This window comes from Tenrec ecaudatus, chromosome 2, assembly GCF_050624435.1.
Source record: "Tenrec ecaudatus isolate mTenEca1 chromosome 2, mTenEca1.hap1, whole genome shotgun sequence".
Classification (NCBI taxonomy): domain Eukaryota; kingdom Metazoa; phylum Chordata; class Mammalia; order Afrosoricida; family Tenrecidae; genus Tenrec; species Tenrec ecaudatus.
Window position 1 is genome coordinate 286,559,618 of NC_134531.1, and position 16,397 is coordinate 286,576,014.

Consider the following 16,397-nt stretch of genomic DNA (forward strand, 5'->3'; position numbering starts at 1 on the left):
CCCAGACTGTGGTTAGTGAGGGGAAAGCTATGTCCATGACTCCACATGTACCACTTATCCGAGCAGTAATATACCACTACTGTGAGTAGTCCTGTTTCTGGATCCTGGTTCCTTTCTTGCTCTAGATGTTAAGATCATTGAAACTCTCTCCCTCCTTTCGGTACTTCCCTTCTTTAGATCCAGTTTGTATCTCTAACCTTGCTTCAATGTAAGTATGTTTAAAGAGACTTTCTATCCTTTCGGGAGTTGTATACGGCTACTTTCCTGTTCTTCTCATGAGGGATTGTGACTGACTTTGCTTCACAATGGCCATGCTGTGCCAGGCCTGCTACCGGACATCTCTCTGCTCCATACCTCTCCTTGCTTGCTGTTTTCATTCAATTTGTTCTTTTTAGTGTTTAACTCATTATCCTCTCGCACTATGCTTATGGTTCCAGGATTGTTATCTGTATCTATTTCAATTGGTGTTTTAGGTTTTGATATAGATGGATGGCATGGCATGTCTAGTTAAGCAATCATCTTTGCCTATTTTCTTCATTGTCAATTACTAAATTATAAAATTCTTGAGGACAGAAACTGTATTTTAGTCAGTACATCATTCTTCTGGGCTTGAAAACAGTTTTTGTCCTTATAGAGGCTTTTAATAGATAAACTGGTTTTTGATATTATGATCAGCTCGTCTTCAGTTGAAAGAGGTTGTTTTCTATGAAGTTTATCATTGTTTCCAAAGTAATTTAGCCTTTTCTTCTATTCGGTGCCAGAGGGTATTTTGAAATCCTCAGAGTTTTCTTGTAATATGTTCACTCTAAGTTTCTATTCCAAGCAGATATAAGTTACCCATGGCATATATCTGGGTTTCATAATTCTTGTGTGTGATTTTTTCTTTTACCTTTACACTTGACTTCAAACGTTTTTACCACTTCTCCAGGCTAGTCTTCAAACTTCTGTGAGTACTAATAGTGTGGCAAAGAATCCATTCATAAGCATTGTCTCAGTTGCAGCTCTATGTTTCTCATCAGCTCAGGCCTGGTTTGTTGACTTGACATTGGTATTAATACTTCATTTGTCTTCACATTGGTGTTAATACTTCATACATCATCCGCGGCTTGCTTCTTTTCTGTAACAAAGATAAACAGCCAGAGACAGATCAATTATTTTTATATCAATGTGCCTACCATTCAACTTGTTGGACCTATTGCTTTCACATGTAGTTAAGCTGGTCTTTTTACTGATACCTGAGTGAGGTTAAAGGATTTGCATTTACACTCAATTTTTGGCACTTTATGATTGTGCTGTGCTCCTGTCTATAGGGGGAAATTTGTCCCTTTGAATACAGAGTAAGTGACTGTCAACTTGATTACACATGAAATTTCCCATGTCATCTTTTGACATTATGAGGAACCTAGGTTCAACAAACCTGTATTCTTTTGAAATGGCAATCTATTGCATATGTACCCAAAACATCTTGGTAAAAGCAAAACAAAAAAAACCCAGTTATTCAAATTTCACATGTGAGATGTGAACATTTCATCCTCTATTTCCAAATATTGAGATGGGTTATGATTTTCCTTTACTTCAAGAGAGAAAGAATATTTTCAATTATTTCTTTATGAGCCAGTTACTTTGTGGAGCTTTTGAAAATGCTCCTTTTCAAATTAGATTCAACAATCATATCCCTATTGTGTAATATAGTGTACGCTTTCTGTATTCATTATACCTTAGAAGGTCAAGCATTTTATGACCTCAAAAAGCCTGATCATTCTTTTGGATAGACAATTATCTAAATGTTACCGTTATTTAGAATTGGTATTTCAGTTATCTCAGGCTTACCTTTACCAGGATTCTGAAGTATTTCCATTTGTTGAATACTGAATTCAATATAAGAAGTTTTTATATTTAAAATCTTACTTTTAAGTTTTCTCATTTTATTTTACAAATTATGATTTTAACTTCATAGTGAACTTTACATTTAGATCTTACAGTATTAGAAATTTTACAGATACCCTACTTGAAGCAAAACAAATGTTTTTTTGATACCAACGACCCTAGGGATTTATATAACTGAAACCGATAAAGCACAGTTGTCTGTCAGAAACAGAATACACTTTGTTGATGATCACAAATGGAAGTGCTGATAACTTAATGAAAGCTGATTGGCAGTGGAATTTGTTACAGCAGCTTCATGATGGAGAATGAAAAATTAAAGTGTTACTAATTAATAAATAACTTATTTCTGACAATGTAAATCAATGTATCTCATTTAGGATCTTTACCACTTTAATTGTGCAGGTGTCTCGGTAGAGCAATACAATTTTGAGAAATGAGGACAAAGTTTACAATACCTTTGAACTAGAGTAATCAATCAAGCAGATATAAAGATATTTAGTGCATATATGTGTGTATATTTTAGCTGGTAAATTTAGAATAAAAGATTTTGAGCAGAAAAATAATTTAAATGGGTATAATGAAAATGTAACCCAGAATGGCTTTACCATGAAGCTGACAACATTTTCAAACACTGGGCAGAAAATCCATAAACATCTTAAAGATAAAGGAATCATGAGTAATGAACAAGATAAGTTTGTTACAAACAAATCATGTCTGGCAAAATTAATAGATGCTTAAAATAGAATTGCAGAATTAGCATTCATAAAAGAAACTTTGACCTTCAAACAATGGTTCACTGTAGCTTTTAAAGAATAATTTTTGAAATTATGATATATGTAATCTGATGGTTTGAATATTTAAGGAAAGACAATGAATCAACCCCTAGGTCAAAGTACAATGAAAGAAAAATCCCAAATTGATTGTGGGACCAGGTAGCAGTGATAATGAGTGACCTGAGTGTATTGATACTCCTTAATCTCCATAAGCCGCTGCATATTCATAAAATTCCCATAACACCAGTGTATATTATGCAAATGTAACTCCTAATGCTAGGATATCTAGCACACCTTCTTTTTTTAAAAGGTCATTTTATTGGGACTCTTACATCTCATAACAATACATATATCAGTTTTATCAGGCATATTTGTACATATGTTGTCATCATTTTACAAAAATTTACTTTGTATTTGAGCTCTCAGTATCAGCTCCTCTTTTTTCCCTTCCTTCCTCTGCCCCACCTTCATGACCCCTTGGTAAATTATGAATTATTATTTTCATATCTTTCTCCCATATTTCTGTAGTTTGTCTCCCTTGGGTGGGGGGGGTTATGCATTGATCATTGGAATTGGTTCCCTATATTCTTCCCCGTCTCCCCCTCTTTCCCCAACCCTCCTGATATGCTACTGCCATTTCTGTTCATGGGGGCCTATCTGACTTGGATTCCATGCGTCATGAGCTCTTATCTGCACCAGTGTACATGCTTCGGCCTAGCCAGAACTGAAAGGCAGGACTGGGGTCATGATAGTTGGGAGTGAGGAAGCCTCAAAGAAGAGGACTATTGTGTGTTTCTTTGGTCTAGCACACCTTCTAATCAACCAATTTGTTTTGCTAAACTTTTCCTATGTAGATATTCTGTAGTCTTCCTTCATTGATGGATTTGAATTAATGATCACTACTCTGGCCTAATTTTTAAAATTTAAATAAAGCCTCTCTAGTTTAGGGTTGTGCTATTTTGTTTATATATTTATTTCTCTCAATCTTTTTTTACTAAAAGGTAGTTGAGTAATCGCGACAGACTTTCTGATCTGAAAAACACAAAACATTTCTGATTGGGCTCTTTGCAGGAGAGCTTCTGTTCCATTGGGCAAAGATCAGAGTGAATTTGTCCCTGTCGCTGGACTCAAGGCTGGCCTTTTCATGAGCTTCCCATGCTTCATGGAGACAAACCCATCAGTTTCATCTATACCTGTCTAGAGTGAAACATGGTTCACATCACTGCTTTCATTTAGTCCCATCTAATTGTCCATACATAAAAGAAGATAATTGCATAGCAGTAGGCTTAAGGGAAAAAAATTCTTACAACTGGACCGATAAGGACCATTAAAGTTGTCAGCTATTTCATTTGACTTAGATCCACAATCAGTTCTCATGGAAATAACATTCAAGAAATAAAGTGATGATTGCGTTGGCCAATCTGCAACAAAAGACTGCTTGAAACCGTCAAAGAGGCTAAGGTATTCCTGACTCAAGTCATGATATTTTCTACGTTGTTACATGCATGCAACCCCTAGATAATGAGCAAGAAAGAGTGAAGAAAAACTGACCCCTTCAAGTTATTGTGTTTGTTACGGATATAAAAAATACCATAGATTTCTAGAAGAACAAACATGTTTGTCTTGGAAGAAGTACAGCTAGAATACTCTTTAGACATTAGGATGGTAAGACTTCAATTTACGTAGTTTGGACTTTTTCAGGAGGGACAAGTTTCTAGAGAAGGGTACCTTGCTTAGTAAAGTAGAGCATCAGTGAAAAAGAGGACGGCTCTCACAGATATATTGATGCCATCACAGCAACAATGAACTCAAAAATAATAAATTGTGAGATGGCACAAAAACATCCCCCACACCACCCCATACACACACCCCGCATTTCTTTCTCTTGTATATAAGATCACTATCATAAGGAATTGACGCTACATCATTTAACAGCACCAGTGGAAGAATGTGAAGGGGATGGTGGCTAAAATAAACAATTGCATTCATCTTAAGCACCAAAATATGTAAGTTCTAATTCAAAATAATGTCATGAAGTTAATCTGGACCCTTTCTTTCAAATGTCCTTACACTTGGAGTAGAGCATTCATTCCTTAGCCTGAGATTCAGTATAAAAAGATCACCCTCCAAGACACAGGAGCTTGATAAATATTTTTGGCATGGATATTAATTTCATAATGATTTTGTACATTTATTTATTCATCTTTCAGATATTTGAGTGCTTACTTTCTCCTACCTATGTTGCCTAGCAGCAGGCAAGCAATTTAGCAGAGACTAAGACAGATAAGATGCCCAACAGAGAGAGATAGACAATGTACGTGTTTGTGTGTGTGTGTGTGTGTGTGTGTGTGTGTGTATAGAATTGCAGGTAGTGATAACCTGAGAAGGAAAAAATTGGATCATTAAGTAGTGGGTTAGGTGAATAAAGGAATATTCTGGGTAGATAGTGGAACAAAAATAATGTGGTAGTAATTGTACAGTACTTTTTGATGTGATTGAACTATGGGATTATACGATATCTGTATTAGTTCCCAATACAAAAAATTTTAAGGGGGCATTGAAAAGGTTCCATTTGAGCTGCCAAATGTATGATGAGAAGGGGAATCAGCATGTGAAGATTTGGGAAAAGAGCCTTTCAGAACAGCATGTTCAAAATTTCTGAACAAGTGTGGCTTTTAAAGGAATAGAAAATCATATAATGCATCCTTGTAAAGGAGAGAGATTTAGCTTTCATTTAGCACCCTCCATGTTTTTGTATCTGACAATGTTTTAGTATCTGACAATGTTCCACGGTTATTCGTTTGTTTTTTTTCTCCCCCAGTGGCTAATTTCTCAGAATAGACACTCTGTCTTCCATAATATTCTCTTCTTAGTCTGGAAGCCCCACTTAAACCTATTCACCTTTGGCGATATTGCTGGTAGTTGAAATACCAGTGATACAGCTTACAGCACCAGAGTAACAGACATACCATCTCAGTGTAGCAAACTGACAGACAAGTGGTAGAAATATAGCTAGAATGCTTCCTAGAAGCCAGGAGATGAAGCTTCATTATGTGTAATTTGTCCATGTTATTCGGAGAGACCAGTCCCTGGAGAAGAATGTCAGACTTGGAAAAATAGAAAAGCAGCAAAGGAGAGAGGAAAACCGTGGACAAACTGGATTGAAGCAGTGGCTGTAACAATGAGCTGAAACATAATAACCATTGTGAGGATGGAGCAGGAGCAGACCATGTTTTGTACTATTGTACTTAGGGTCGCTATGAGTTGGAACTGACTCAACAGCACCTAACAAGACTGTTTTTAAATCTCTAAGACTGTTAGTAGAAACAGAGCATAAGGTAAGTACCCTATCCATGTTATCTTGGGTATTTTCATGGGTCAAATGGTCAATCCGTTCCCCCCGAAAATCTAGGCATCTGAGCTAAAATGACAAAGATTGGTTTGATGGCATCTGAATCAATTTTTTTTAAATCCACGTTTTTACTGGGAGAATTTAACACAAGCTTAATATTACATAGAAAAAGTAGTTGAAAACAATAAAAATTCTGAAAAGATATTGACAATTTGAACATATGAACATGCTGCTAATGGACACACGTAGCTTTCTGCACCCAACGAAAGGAGACCACGGGTCCTTTTCAAGTATAAGTGAAGCATTTGCCAAGAAAAACACACGACTAAAATAGTATTACACATTATTCCTCACCCCAATGAAATGAGCTTTGTAATCGATAATAAAAGATACTTTTAAAACCTCTATTTACTTGAGAATTAGGAAATATAGTCTTAAGTAACCAAGCAGACAAAAAGAAGGTGACAAATGAACATGAGAAAATATTTAAAACAGAACAATAAAAATACTACATATCAAAAGTGGTACTTCCCTCAAGCAGCCTTTATAAGGAAATGTGTAGTCTTTTATTCTTTTTATTTGGGGGGGGGGGTTATAGTCTTTTAAAAATAAAAGCATGTTTCTTTTTTTGTCTTTAGTTTTTGGTTGTTGTTTTTGTTTTGTTTTCTTTTGTTGCTTTTTTTTTCTGAATCAATTTTTGTTGAGTTTAAAAGAACAAGACCATGCATAGGTGTCTCAGTAAATTCAGCCTATCTAGTTGACTCAGATGAGAGAATATTGAGATGGAGTTTTTGAAATAAGAGTTTGATAACTGTTTTTCTGGCATGAAGGCCAAGGAGAATCTGACAGGAATGTCATTCTGCCTAGGTCCAGACAGCTTACTGTGCATGCTGCCTGAAAAGGACTTACATAGCAGTGGGCAGTGAGTGAGCAGGGACTCAGAAGAAATGCTATGCATTACATGAGGATGACGGCAGGAGGATTTAAGAAAAGAATTTGTTTAATGTAATTGATTTTTAGCACAGGAAATATCAGTACTGGAAATGGGCCAAACTCCAGTGACTTCCCAAAACATCCCAACTCTGCACTATGAGTCAATGCCAGCTTCACAGAGGAAGAACAGTATGAGCATGAATGCACTAGATCTTGAAACAGGAAGATGACATTGAAATCAAAATGTCAGGGAATATACAGGGTATGCTCCACATTAATACATCTTTTGGAAGAAAAAAATAAAGGCAAATTCCAGAAGCAGAACTGACTTTGAGTAAGGGGTAAATGGGAGAATTAGGCAGGAAACTGTCATGGGGTAGGGTGGGGTGAAGGTGTTTTTATAAAAAAGGCATTAATTGAAATAATACTTGCAACAGTTGTGAAAACCTGAAGTATATAAAAAGATACAAATATGGTATATAAAACAAATAATAATGATTCTGTAGTAAAACAAATAATAATCAGTCTGTAGTAAAACAATTGAAAATTCAATGTATTGTATTTAATACGTTACTTAAATTTAAACCTCACTGGCCATATTCTGCCTTATAGTACAAAATTCCTAGCCTATCACTTAATCTCAAATCTACTTTACATACTAAGACAAAGAGAAAGCTATGCTTTTGTTGAAAATTGGAAGCTTTACGTACTATTCTTAAGTCAAATGTTATCCGGACACCAACTCATTTGGGACTTTCTTGGATTAGGTGCTTTAGCCAGATACAGGCTTTATTATTTTACTATTATCTTTCATCAGAATTTTCTACCTTGACCATGCCCTTGAAATCTGTGGATCACAACAACCTCGAGAATGATTGCCAGCCAGTTCCTAAATCATTTACTTGGTTCTGAGTGCTGTGATATATTGCATCATAGCTTTATTTTCTCATCCAGACATCTCTCAAGTTAAAATTGGTTCTTGTTCACTCTAAATTTTACAGAAATCAAAAGAAAGAACAAGAATACCTCATGCTGGGGTACACGGAAAAGACACCATAGAGGACATGTTGAAGGTTTAGGAAAAGGGTGTGTCGAGTCTAAATCAGGTGTGAAAGTGTTTCAGCGCCATGGATGTTGCTTGATATGTGGACGGCCTCAAATTAATTATTTGGTAAAGCAATGTATAGTGGTTTAGCATTTTGCTTGATTAGGTTGGAAAGTGCACATTTTTTCATTATTTGGAAGTAGAGATAAGTAAATTAATGGTACCAGATTATATAAAATTTTGAAAACCACGCACACAGGATTTTATAGTGAAAGTGATTAGGAAACATTACAGGGAATGAGGTAATAGCTAAGTGATTTCTAAATGTGTTCTTCATTATAATATGTAAGATGATTTAGAGACAGAAGCTGAGGATGATCACGTATCCAGGCATACGTTCCATGTTACCCAGGTTTCCATTACGAGCTTGGCTTCGATTCATTGGATCCAATTACTGTATAAAAGTCCCTGGTCCCCATGTAAAAAGCTGTCCCAGTTTTCAAGGTTTTTCCTTGGCATGCTGTCTTGTGACTGTGTTCTTCTTGTGTTGCACTGCATTTTTATTTCTTGTATATCTGATCTTTAACCATTCTTTAGGAGTACTAACATTTGCCCTTGTTTTAGCCTTTCACATTTGTGTCTCTGGTACCTGGCTTTTTTGCACAGATGTATTGGGAATAATTCAGTGAACATTAAATGGAGCATATTTGTAACTAAAGTATTTGATAAACTGTAAAGATGGGACCTTTTTTTAAATCAGCCTTTGCTCTTAATGGAACTTTAAAACATATAAAGGTTGGTACCACACTAAAAGCAAATCCTGTGGTACAAATTGGTCGCTGTCTCTAGGAACACTCAATCTGTCTGTGAGAAGGCTCTGCCAAGAAAATCTTCACATTGCTGCAGCTTTGGCCACTGAAGCAACTTGCTTGCCCTCACTAAACATGTGCCTTGCTTTAATATTTAATGTCACAGAAACTGTAAAAGACTAGAAAATAAAAATCAAATATAGTCTAGTTTGTACTTCAAATGAATTAGGGATAGCAGGAAATCCCACCTTTGGGTAGAAGTGTTTATGATAAGATGGCCCATTTATAGTGTTGTCTTGGTTGGCTCTTAGAATATATAATCATTCAGTTTTCTATCCCATCAGAAGTATTTCCAGAAAGGAAATGAAGGGTCAACTTTTATTGCAGGGTTCCACATTTACTGATCTGGTGGTGTCTTGTTTTTCCATCTGGAGCATTTGAGTCTGGGAAATTTACAATGGCATCTAACTACCAGCTGCACAGGGGTGATGCCAGTTTTGTCTGCAACTTATGAACAATTCTCCAAGTGAATTTGACTGGGAAAAACAGTACGAGTGTTTCTTACATGGTAGTGAAGAAGTGGACTTGTGGTAAATATAAAATCACTCAAGAAACCCATGAGTTCATGAGAGATTGAAGTTGGCGGTGTACGATGATGTGGAGGAGTGCAGACTCGACAGCCAGACTGACTGGGTATGAAGTCTGGTGCTGGGATCTGAAGCAAGATGACCTTTAACAAACTACTTGATCTCTCTGTGCTTCAGTTCACTCCTCAAAAAACCGGAAAGATAGTACCTACATTTTGGGGTTTTTATGATAATTAAATACATCTGTAGGTGGATTAAAAGCACTTAGAACAAAATCTGAATATAAGGAATACTAAGGTAATATTTGTATTATCTTTTGACCTTTTAAATCAGAGGTTAAAACTAAGTAGCTTTTTCTCTGACCTTTCTTCCTCTGAAACTTGCAAAAATATTAGGGAGAAAATTGTTGCCATTTCTGGAATATCGAATGATTTGAAGGCAGCACTATTTTTTTTAAACCTAAAGTACTGATAATGCAGTTGTCCTTCACGGAGGCACATTTAACCTTTCCTCAAGATTAAATTAACTAGAATTGCTTTACCCACCCCTTTTAGAAAACAAGGAGGCACGTATATAGAAACTTGTACGTTATTCAGGGGATAGTAAAAAAGCAGCTGCAAACATCTTTGCTATATCCTCGAACCACTGTTTAGTCATTGTAGTTTGCCATAAAAAGTGTTCAGAGGTACGCAAAGTGAGAGGGAAAGAGCTCCTAGCGCCCCCTAGACTTCTAGAAATTTATATAAAATTCAATAGGCATAAACTTATTTTATAGAGGTAAATAGCCTTAGCTTTATCATCTTCAAAAAGGTATATGATGCCCCAAATGATTAAGAGTTAACCTTTAAGGTAGTATGCACATTTTATCTTTAATGAAGATAAACCGTGGTTCAAAAAGTACATGGAAAAGGGGAATAGAAATATAAAGGATTTTTTTCTATGAATTTGGAAGCCCCTCTATTTTAATAACACAGGAAATCAACTAGCATGCCTTAGTTTTTGTTGTTGTTGTTGTTTGCTTTTTGTTTAGAAATAAAATTGTTTTCTCTCCTAGTGAAACCTTAGTTAACCATATTTAATTGATCAGTAGTCTAGGTAAGTTGTTTACTTGTGTCAAACAGATGATTTTTAGTACATTAATCAAGCTGATATTTTATCCAGAGAGATTGGTTATGTTTTTCTACTGCTTACTGATTCTTTTAAATAATTTCTAAGTTATTGATAGTTTCTGTAGTTTCACAATTGTATATTTCTTATGGTATGCTTCGGCATATGTAGTGTATAAGGTCTTGCTTCAAAAGAATATGCATCAATTTTACTAACAAAATATAAGTCCCACTATTTCTACTAATTATGTCTAAATTTAAAGCAGAAAAATATTTCTGAAAGAAGGTAGGAGAAATTTGGTAGGAAACTAATTTTCTTGACCTCTGAAATATTAAAAATATATTGAAGTTCTTGATCATTGTTCAATGCATATGCATTTACTTTGGTGCTTTTTAATTGTTTTTGTTAAATGGTTAGTAGAATATTTAAAATATCTGCTGTCAGATACTTAAAAGGCGAACATATTCAGAGCTCAAAAACTTAAAAATTGTAGTTGAAAGAGATTAAGTAAATAATTCAAAAATGCATTCTGTTTACCTGTTAATAATTAAGCAGGTTAGACTGTGTACTTTTATAGTCCTTGAGTTTTAATTTATTTATTTGTTGGTGTGTGCTTTTGAAAGAATTTATTTAAAGCATCCTGCTAGTGGGAAATAAAATTAGTGAAGCTGCACATAATAAAGCAACTGGTTGAGATTATTTTTAAGGAGAGAAATGAGGGAAAAATATAAGTTGACTGGAATTTAGGGTTAAAAGCAGTAGTATGTAGCAATAATTTTTCTGAAAGTGCTTCCTTTGTGTGGAAAGAAACTGAAATACCCAGTAGCAAGCATAACTGAACCAGTTGAATAGTCTTTTGTTGTTGCCCTTCCGGACTCACTGGATTGGATTTGATTTCAGATGACTTTAGAGTAGAGTTTAGCCAGGTCATTATTAGGCGGTGTTCTTGGAGAAGTCTACTATAGAATGTATCAGATGTTTTTCAAGTTTTTAAAGCTTCGCAACATCCAAAGGCAGAGTGGGTACCTGTTGTTTAGGAAGCATCATTATGGATGGACTAGAATTAAATTAACTTTTTTTCAGCCTGAGAAGGAATGCTTGCCTTCTTAACTATACAAATATATATAGTTAAGGTTCTTTCTGATATCCTTTGAGGCTTAAAAATAGATTTTTGTTTGCCATTTAAAAAATAGTGTACAAGTAAACCTCGCATTAAATTGTAGTTTAGTGAAAAACAATTTTTCTTCTATGATTAGTGATAATGAAGGGTCCTAAGTAGTTTACGTCCATCTGAATTAAAGTAAGGAAGGTCCCATATAAGATAATACCAGTTGAAATCACTCTCTAGGAGAATCAAATTATGCAGTAGGTGGCCTTTGAATGGCATGTTTACCACTGTGAATTTAAACTAAAATCTGAGGTGGCAATAAAAACATGGATTTGTAGTTGCTTGAAATAGTCATTTGCTTATTTTCAATTTATATTGATTTTGAATTTACACTGCCCTATCCAAAACTGATTTGGAATAGCTTCATCTGTTATCAAGATATATTTTGTTTATTTCTCTATGGACCTCTCATTGAAATTGATGCATATATTGTTCTGTTTTCTTTGTTTACTATATAAATATATGTCAACCTTATTTGTTTTCTATATTGCAAGCTTTTCTTTGTAAAAGCACAGATATGATCACTTAAAATTTGACTACTAAGAATCATATTGTGTCCCTTGGTGGTATAAATGGTTAAGCACTCAAACTACCAAACAAAGTTTGGCCTTTGGAAGTCACATAGAAGCACCTATCAAGATAGGCCTGGTGATGGGTGTCCAAGGTTCTCGCTTTGAACTCTGTATGGAGCAGTTCTACTCTGCGTAGTTCACCATGGTTCCAAATGGAATTCACAATAATGAATAACAGCAACTAATGAATTATCTAACTAGTTCACTATTGTGGAACATTTAGATTATTGTTATTTGTGATTCTTTCAATCCAATGGCAGGTATGTTAGCTGTAGTCTAACTTGTTTATTCCATGGTAAAGTGCTTCTTCTGGATTATTGTCTGATTATAAAAAACAAAACAATAAATTCTCTCTTAAAAATCTTACCCATAATTATATGAATTCCATCGTGGGCAAGACATTTTAGGCACATGAGCAACAGTACCCAAACAAATGGAGACCAAAACAAACAAACAAATAATAAAAAAGTCACTTCCATTGAGACAATCCTACTTATGCAACCCTAATGGACAGAGTAAAATCCTCCTCTCCCTTCATGGGTTTTTAAGGCTGTACCTCTTTATGGAAGTAGAAAGTCTTTTATTTCTGTTTGATGATCTTGCAGTCAAATAGCCCGATGCATCCTAAATGGAGACCACCAAGGTTGTTAAATGGAAACCGTACTTCTAAAAGGAATGCTCTGTAAAAGTACAGTCAGTAAAAAAGAGGACAACCATCAAGGAGCTAGACGGATAGACACGGTGCCTGAAACAATCAGCTCAAACTTCAAAACAATTATGAGGGTGATAAAGACCAGGTAGTGTGTTTCTGTTGTACATAATGCTTCTGGGAGTCAGAACCAGCTGAAGACACCCAGCAATAGTAACACAACAAAGTATATAATGTCAGCCTGAAGATAATGAAGGAATTTGCCAACAATATTCAGAATTTTCCCCTGCATAATTACTCAATTACCTCCACTATGTTTATTGAAATGCTACCTGTAAAATATCCTCCATAATACAGTTACTGAAATCTGTCTAGCTGATATTTCTCTGTCAATTCTAATATCCTACTTTTTCTTATATTTCAATTTTTTAATAAAATCTTTTCTCTAGCCTTTTGCTGTTGAGGGTGAATTTATCAATTGATTTTTTTGTAGCGTTGAAATTTATTTTGTAAACTTGTCAAAAATTGTGCTAACTTTGAAGTGTCAGAACTACCAAACTCAAGATAACTTTTGCTTAATTAAATTCGATTATTGAATTGAATTCAATAAAAGGCTTATTGAATATTTACTATATACAAAGCCCCACACTTTCAATCATAATGCCTAAAACAATTCAAGTACACATATATCAGGGTTCTTATGTTGCAAATAATTGTTAATTTGATGAAGGCACACAGGACATGTAACAGTAAAGATAACGGCTTAATATTGATAATTTCATATTTCCCAGTTCATTCTTACTCTTTGGTTATTCCAGATTATTTGGTCCTACCTATTTTAAATATAACTCTCTCTTTAAATCCAGAAAATATTACTTATTGTGTGACATTGATTAAAAAGAGCTAGATTGACTCTGGCATATGAAATACTCTGACTTTTAAATATTTATATACCCTGTTAACTCTTTCTGATGAACTAAGTGATTATTTTACATTCATGTTTTCTGTTTCATAACTGTTTATTAAGCTTTTGATAGTCACTTTATAAGGAGCTGCAGAGAAGGTTAAAAAAAAAAAAGCTGCCAAGCAATTTTATAATCTAATAGTGGTTACACTTTGGGCTGCTAACTGCATGGTCAGCAGTTTGAAACCACCAGCTTTTCCACTCCCATAAAGAGTTACAGTCCCAGAAACTGGCAGAGGAAGTTCTACCCTGTCTAATAGGCTTGCTTTGACTCAGCATATATTCAATGGCCATCAGTTTGGTTTGGGTGAATGATGGAATGCACAGTTTATGAAAACAGTACTAACAAAATAATAGTTTTTGACTGCATGTTTGAGGTTTGCTAGCCATTCTTCTTAGCAAGATTAGATGAGGTCTATAAAACTGGAAGTCACCAATAGAAGGAAAAAAATCATAAAGCCAAACATGGAGTATGGGCAACATACTACTTTACAATGACTTAATAATAGACCAATAAAGGATAATTCCTTGAAACAAATGAGATCGATAACATAGCATACCCAAACCTTTGGGACATAGAAAAGGCAGTTATCATAGGTCAGTTTACAGCAATCAATATGACAAAAGAGGAGGAATCCCAAACCAACATCTTAACACAACACCTCCTACAAGTAGAACGAGAGCAACAACATAAACCCAAACCAATAGCATAAAATAAATCACAAAGATTGGAGTGGAAATAAATGAATTGGAAAATAAACAATAGAAAAATCAACAAGACAGGAAGTTAGTTCTTAGAGAAGATTAGCAGAATTGACAAATCACTGGTAAATTTAACAAAGGATCAGAAAGAGAAGGTACAAATATTTAAAAGTTGCAATATTTAGGAATAAAAAGGCTAACATCACAGTAGTTCACATGAGAAGAATATAAAACCTCGACATTAACACCACTACATGAGTGTCCTCCAGCAAGTTTGATAACCTAGAAGAAATGGACAAATACCTAGAAATACCCTATCTCCCCAGATTAATGCAGACTGATGTAGAAAACCCTCAACAGACCCATAACAAATGAAGAAATAGAGAAGATCATTGAGAAGTTGCCAACCTAGACAAGCACAGGACCAGATGACTTCATAGAGGAATTCACAGAGACTATTCCACAATATAAAAAGGGATAACAAACTCCAAAATTCATTCCACGAAGTGAGCATAATAGTATTTAAAAAATCAGGCGAACGCCTCACAAGGACAGAAAACTACAGATAATATCCGTTATGAATACAGATGCAACCATTCTCAATAAAATTCTGTCCTGTAGAATCCAAAAACATATAAAAAAATAATCCATTATGACACAGTGGAATCCATACCAGATATGCAAGGATGGTTCAGCATTAGAAGAACAGTCATTGTAATCGATCACAGAAACAAGGCAAAGAATAAGAAATGCATGATCATATTAGTAGCTGAAGAAAAGGTATTTAACAATATATAACACACATTTCTGGTAAAAACACTCAACAAAATAGGAATAGAATTGAAATTCCTCAAATAACAGAGGCCGTTAATGAAAAATCAATGGTCAACATCACATCCAGTAGAGAAAAACAGTAAAATTTCCACAGAAAATGGGCACCAGACAAGGACGCCCTCTAATATCATTTATGTTCAGCATTGTGCTGGAAGTCTTAGCCAAACCATTAGACAACAAAAAGAAATCAAGCTAATACAATTTGGTAGAGAAAAAGTGAAACTCTTATTATTTGCAGTTAATATGAATTTATGTGTAGAAGATTCCACAGACTCCAGTAAAAGATTGTTGGAAACAATTGAAGGATTTGGTAAACTAGCAGGATGAAAGATTAACAAGCAGAAATATAGCAGTGAATAGAATTCTGAAAAATACATCAGGAAAACAGTACCATATATAATAGCTACATAAAAGAAGAAATGTTTAGGAATAAACCAAACCAAAGAACCAGCATCTTGTATAAAGAAAACCAGACTCCCTACTGCAGGAAACCAATGAAGGGTTATTTATACAAATAAAAAGCTTTAGTGTTGTGAAAAAAATCAATACCACATAAAGCAAACTATAAATGCAACACATTTTGGCTCCAAATTCCAACTTCATTCTTTAAAGATATGGGAAAACTAATTACCAATTTCATGTGGAGAGCAAGAGACCTAACTTCAGTTGAGTTTCCTTTATGAGGTTGAGCCAAAGGACTGCTTAAGAAGTAGGAGGCCTTGAACATCCCAACCTGAAAACATAGGACACAGCCACAGTAGCCGAAACAGCCTGATAAAGGTATTTTGATAGATGCATAGACCAATGGAAAAGAATAGAAAACCCAGAAGTAAATCTATCTATATACAGACAACTGCACAGCACTACAGAAATATCCCATGGTTAAAATCAGAAAAGGTGTGCATTATGTTTATTCAACCTGTATGCTGCTAAAAATTCAGAGAGGCTGGATTACAGGAAGAAGAACGAGGAAGCAAGATTAGAATCACGTTTATTAACATGATTGTAAGTCAAC

General features: G+C 34.9%; 1 protein-coding gene across 6 annotated transcripts in view; it reads left to right on the plus strand.

Annotated features, from left to right (window-relative positions):
- ZBTB20 (zinc finger and BTB domain containing 20) overlaps positions 1-16,397 on the plus strand; it is a 968,716-nt gene that overhangs the window by 155,849 nt on the left and 796,470 nt on the right. The window lies entirely within an intron of this gene.